The following is a 6,740-nucleotide window of genomic DNA, read 5'->3' as shown; positions in this document are numbered from 1 at the left end:
TCCTAAATGTGATATATTTGCTCTCATATAAAATGTTGATACTGAGAAAATAGAAATGGAACAACCTCCAGAGGAGCACTTCTTTCTTTCTTTCCTTCTTTCTTTCTTTCCTTTCCTTCTTTCTTTCTTTCTTTCTTTCTTTCTTTCTTTCTTTCTTTCTTTCTTTCTTTCTTTCTTTCTTTCTTTCTTTCTTTCTTTCTTTCTCTCTCTCTCTCTCTCTCTCTCTCTCTCTCTCTCTCTCTCTTTCTTTCTTTCTTAAATGTATTGGAATTGACAATGGTTAGTAAAATTACATAGGTTTCAAGTGCACAATTCTATAATACATCGTCTATATATCACATTGTATGCCAGAGGAGCATTTTTCAAACTTCCTCAAATTTCATCTTTAGGATCCTCTGTAAATGGATTATTGCCATTTTACAGCGTGCTCTTAATCAACTGTAATCACCAGTTTCATGTTCTTATGAGATAATCCTTTTTTATAATGGATCCATGGTTTGGCTATGAGATAAAGTGGTGAATTATTTACATAAAGACATACTATCTCAAATTGTGATTCCCTTGTAACTTGTTGTTGAAAGATACCTTGCTTTTCCCACTTGCCCCTCCCTCCGGCTCTGCTGGGCTGCTCGGGACTCCTGGTGAGACAGCATTGCCTCCTTCCAGCTACCGTCAGGTTCATCTGCGTGGACCTCATCAGCCATGAGGAGATGTTCTCCGACATCTACAGGATCCGGGAGGTTGGCAGACGGGTTGTGCCTGGAGGTGGAGGGGAAGATGGTCAGTGGGACAGAGGATAACACTGATCACTCTCTCATTGTTGGAAATGCCTCCACTGAAGGCCCGGAGGGCGAAGGCTCCGAAAGCCCACTAGTCACTGGTGTTGATATTGTCATGAACCGTCATTTGCAGGAAACCAGCTTCACTAAAGAAGCCTACAAGAGGTACATCAAGGATGACATAAAATCAATCAAAGGGAAACTTGAAGAACAGAGACCAGAAAGAGTGAAACCTTCGTGACAGGGTCTGCAGAACAAATCAAGTACTTCCTTGCTAATTTCAAAAACTACCAGGTCTTTATTGGTGAAAACCGGAATCCAGATGGCAGGCTGCTCTGCTGAACTGCCCTGAGGATGGTGTGACCCCGTACATGATTTTCCTTAAGGAAGGTTTAGAAATGGAAAAACACAGTTGGCAATTTGGATTCATTACCGGTCATCACCCTAACTGGCTGCTGCTTTTCATCCACATACCAGGACAAGAAAAAATGGGATTGATGTTATCTTGAGCTCTTCATTTATTTTGACCTTGATTTATTTGGAGCAGAGGCATTGTTTTGGAAGAAAAACATGTCATGTAGGTTGTCTAAAAATGAAATACATTAAAACCCATTGGAGAGAATGCCTCTCAGTTTAATACATGTTTCAATCCATCCTGTGTAGAGTTCCTGGAGAAGCTAAGCCTGGTGTATGGGCCACTACCATGAAGCGTGTAACTGTCTTCAGATAACCGCTACAGTGAAAACTACTCTGGGGCTGCAATACTACAAACAAGGTCAAAAGTCCTAATTCTGACTTGAAGTGAAGGGAAAGACCAATCCCAGAACACCATGGATTCCTTAGACATTTCATCACTTACAAACAGAAGTAGTTAACTCTGGAAGAGCTTACCAGAAGAATAACAAAAGACTCAGACAGTTGGGAGCTAAAAGAAAAAAAAAGATATCTTTATAGTATTGAGGCTGCTGTATGTGTTTAATGTTTAATTGAAGATACGATGACTCCCTAAAACACTCAGTAAATAATAGTATTCCATTAAAAATTTTAATTCTACCTTAAATGTATACTATACATTTTGACACAATATCTTAAAATTGATCACCTTGTGAATTACACCTATGCATTTTCAAAATAAACTGTTATTCTCATCTTCTACTAGAAAAGATTTATCTTTATCTACCAGCAAATATTTGAACAGATACAACTGGAGAATATGCTCATTGGCAGTCAGATCAATCTAGCTGAAAAAGATGTAGATACAGCAAAACATATTATATATATATATAATGTGTTTTTCTGCTTAATGTAATGTTTATTGTTATCATCTATTACATACTAGCATCGATACTGGTAAAAGAAATTTTAGGACAAACTAGGGTGTATAGCACCCATCTCTCCGGATGAACCAGAAAGAATCTAAATTTTCTGATATACCAATTCACTTGAATTTGTTTGCACTTACTTAACATGAATGGGTTCCTAACCAGGAACATTGCTTTTCTCATATACTGTCCTTGACCTTTATTTTTCCCTTTGGACAGGTAAAACTTCTAAATATGTTCATGATGGAAAAAAAAATCAAACATATACAAAGGTAGAAAGAATAGTATAATAAAACCCTGTACACCTGTCAGGCAGCTTCAACAAATATCAACAAGTGACCAATCTCATTTGTTTCTTGCTGTTTTTATTTGTTGTATCACTTATTCTGTATCTGACAAATAGCCACAGTTACTGGCATTTACGGAAAAATACTATTTTTTTTAAGTTGCATTGGTACTAGTTGTGTTTTTAATTTTTTTTGTTTTTCAATTACAGTTGACATTCATTATTATTTTATATTAGCTTCAGGTGTACAGCGAAGTGATTAGACATTTATATAATTTACAAAGCGATCCCCTCAATTAGTCTAGTACACATCTGGCACCATACATAGTTATTACAATATTATTGGCTATATTCCCTATGCTGTACTTGACATCTCCATGACTATTTTATAACTGACAATTTGTACTTCTTAATCCCTTCACTTTTTTTACCCAGCCTCCAAACCCCCTTACCATCTGGCAACCATCAGTTTGTCTCTGTATTTATGAGTCTGTTTCTGTTTTGTTTGTTAGTTTATTTTGTTATTCAGATTCCACATATAAGTGAGATCATATGGTATTTGTCTTTCTCTGTCTCACTTACTTCACTTAGCATTACCCTCTAAGTCCATCCATGTTGTCACAAATGGTAAGATTTCATTACTTTTTATGGTTGAGTTGCTCAGTTATAAGGTAGTTCTATCTTTAATCATTTGAGGAACCTCCACACAGCCTTCCATAATGGCTGCACCAGTCTGCATTCCCACCAACAGTGTATGAGGGTTCCTTTTTCTCCACAGCCTCTCCAACACTTGTTACTATTTGTCTTATTGATGATAGCCATTGTGACAGGGATGAGGTGATATCTTATTGTGGTTTTAATTTGCATTTCTCTAATGATTAGTGAGGTTGAGCATCTTTTCATATGTCTATTGGCCATTTGTATGTCCTCTTTGGAGAAATGTCTATTCAGATCCTCTGACTATTTTTTAATTGGATTGTTTGCTTTTTTGGTGTTCAGTTGCATAGATTCTTTATAAATTTTGGGTATTAACCCCTTATCAGATGTATCATTGGCGAATATCTTCTCCCATTCATTAGGTTTTCTTTTCATTTTGTTGATGGTTTCTTTTGTGGTCAATCTCATTTCATCTATACTTTATACCATTTCATCCCAAAATACTTCAGTGTGTTTCTTTTAAAGGTACATATAAATCTCAAAATAATAACCATTCACATAGTATGAGACCTGGTTTCAGTGTTAGAAGTGTTTGGCAGGTTGTAGGCTAAAGACTAAGAAATGTGCACTGGGACTTAATAAGTATGCCCACAAGTATTTGTAGGTTTAAATATTTACTTCACAACAGATAGGCCATTGTTTTACCCGATGGCTCTACAATTCCAATTCGTTGGCACCTGCAAAGCCATTTCTAACATTCTTTCATAACTATTTGTGGGTGGATGGATGAATATGTTGTTGATTAAAGCAACCTTGGGAAAGTTTTTGTGTTCTTTTCAGTGAGGCTGGTGGGGTAGAGTAGGTTTATACAGCCACAAAGTAGTAAGGAAAGAAGCTCTGAGTTCCTCCAGGTGCAAAGAAAACTATTTTTTTCATGCTCTGTACTAGTCTCTAATGAGGGGCACTTCTTCCTTAATGCACTGTCATTAACTTTGCCTTTCTCTGGACCCAGGGTCTTGTACAGTAGTGAAAAAAAGACAAAGGAGACGCAGTACTCTATGAATGTGTAGAGTGTTTGCACAGCTCTTCATAGCTTACCATGTATTTTCAGTGATGTTTCACATTTGACCTTCACCATAACACTGCTGGGTAGGTATTACTGTGCCTGTCTTATGGTGACTGAGCCAAGGATCAAAGTTAAGGGACTTACCAAGAGCATGCAGGAGATGACGCTGGGGCTCAAGGGTCCTCGGGCACACTCCTGGTTGTTTTGTTTTTCTGGGCTGTCTGTGGACTAAAGCTTTTTTTTTTTTTTTTTTTTAAATAAATTCTGAAATGATAAAGGATGAAGGAAGGAGTGTGGAATGAGCTTACAGTGAAGTATCTTAAATGGACAAGACAATAGTAGACCTCCTCTTTCTTTTCGTATCTCCTAACTGGGAATGGAGATTTCCCTCCTTGCCTTCTCCTGGAGGGACGGGTCTCATCATGCTGATCTTCATATTAACAGTAGAAATGGAGTCAATGTATTCATCCCAGGCTCCTGTAAAGCAAGGTTCTTTCCCTGGGCCCAGGGATAAAATTCAGCAGTCCATGGGCTTGATGAAGAAAAATTCTTATAAAAAATTTTTGTGAGCCTCTAGCATTTCCCCCAATTATGAATGTAGATTTCAAATTATAATAATTATTAACTGTTCCTGTGAGTCTGACACTAAGAAAAATACAAGTCATTTTCCTATCACATTATAATTGTTGTATATATCTTGAAAACATCCTTTATACTCATCATTGTTTCAAAATATGATAGCTCTTAAACTTGCAGTTGGATCTTATTATTTAATGTGTTAATAAAGACACATGTCACAACATTTAAAGACATTCTGCTAATTGTATTTCTATATAATTATCTATTTATCATGTGTATTTTATTTTGTGCACTTAAAAACATTACTTTGAGAAAAGGTATAGTATTACCAGGCTGTCTTAAGGGTCTATGGTACAAATAAAAGTTGTAAACACTTGCTCTAAAGAAACATTCACTGAAAATCTTAAATTAGTCTCAAGGACAAAAATTTTAAGAACTTTTTTTTTTTAAAGAAAGAACTAATTTGAGGCAACAATTTCTTAATTTCATCATCTCTTCCATCTCTCTACTTGGTCCATAATTGTCGACAAACTGCACATGTGCAATACACATTCATAGAAAATGATGCTCTTTTCTCTTGTTGAAAACTGAGTAAGCTGCTGAACACATACCAAGTTTTTGTTCATGGGACCCTTCCTGAAAAAAGAGATGGTTTAAGATGGAGAGTTAAGTGGGAGGGGAAGGAATATCTATCTATCTGCAGGGAGGAATTAGCCAAGGACAAAATTGTGCCTAGAAGAAGACATTCTGCACTGAGTCTGAAAACAGCATTTGTCTTATGTGGAAAACCATGCCTGTGCTAATCCTTCTGTGTCCTCTCAACCACAGGCAATCACATTATGCAAGAAATAATTTAATAATTTTCTTTTCAGTTGACAAGCACTAAATTATGTGCTAAATCTGTTCACATCAGGGAAGATACTTGTTGCAGCAACATTGGCTAATATGACTAGCAACATTGGCTAGTCTCAGGAAACCATTATATTATAGTTCTTAACCTAAGTACAGAAATGAAAGGGTCTAAACATTTGATTAATATATTTTGATTCGACATATATATTGGGAGGAATTCCAGACCTCTATATAATTTGTCTGATAAAACTGTCACAATAATAGTCTAGTCTTTTAGTTTGCTGCTAGTAATGTCTTTTCTTGTTTTGTATTTCTTCTCAGTGCCAAACTCTGTAGTTTGTGTAGCAGACCATATTTGTCATAGCCCCAAGCATTTGTCTTGGCTCCATCTCTCTGGAATGTCCTTCCTGTTCTCTCTGCAATCTCAAGATCTAAGTCACCATTTTCTTGCAACCTTTCATTCCAGATTGGGTTAACTGCTCCTGTGTGCTGATAAAGTCCTCTGCCCTTCTAGGGTCATCAACCGCTCTTGCTTCCCCACACCCTAACCCTCCAATCCATTACTCAACATCACGCTCTGGACTATGAACATCTTGAGACTGGAATTATGTCTTTGAGCTGCAGGCAAATATTAGGCCCTCAAAATTTTCTGTACAATTAATTGGATGAATAAGTTAAAAAAGTCAACAAAGAAAAGAAAACTAACGTGATAGGTAACATGAAGGCTGAAGGGTATGTAAGGAAGGGTGGGGGGGCCAGTTGGTCCCAGGCATAGTCACTTCCAAGAGTTTAATAGAAGTGTGTGTGTGTGTGTGTGTGTGTGTGTGTGCATGTGTGCATGCTTGCATGGGAGTGGTGGTAGTACAGGGCAAGTAAGCTTTATACCTGACTGTATATAAATATTTTCATGGTAGCAAGTAGGAATGTTACTCTGCCACTTTCTGGTGTATAAATGCTACATTTCTCTAAAGCAGAGAAATTGGTCCATACTCTCACCCACATGACTGGCAGAAAATTCAAATTCAATCACGTTTGGGGGTTGAGGGTCTTGCTTATCCTCCAGGGGTTCATTCAAGGATCTCCTGGTATTTGGGATGCCATAACCTGAGGAGTCCTTATCAGCTACTCCATCTGCTATGACACCAGTTTTTCAAGGCACAGGTCAGGCAGTGTGTACCAGGAAGGCCAGAGATGTCCCT

At 37.3% G+C, this 6,740-nt stretch overlaps 1 pseudogene across 1 annotated transcript; it reads left to right on the top strand.

The window, feature by feature from the left end:
- The first annotated feature begins 710 nt into the window (after positions 1–710).
- On the top strand, positions 711–1,288 carry LOC308506440 (translationally-controlled tumor protein-like; annotated as a pseudogene). Its single transcript has one exon. The product of its transcript is annotated as a translationally-controlled tumor protein-like (transcript).
- Positions 1,289–6,740: the final 5,452 nt, after the last annotated feature.

Source organism: Rhinolophus hipposideros (assembly GCF_964194185.1).
Source record: "Rhinolophus hipposideros genome assembly, chromosome: 2".
NCBI classification, from domain to species: Eukaryota; Metazoa; Chordata; class Mammalia; order Chiroptera; family Rhinolophidae; genus Rhinolophus; species Rhinolophus hipposideros.
The sequence above is the reverse complement of the archived record's forward strand: the minus strand, read 5'-3'. Positions and strand labels throughout refer to the sequence as shown.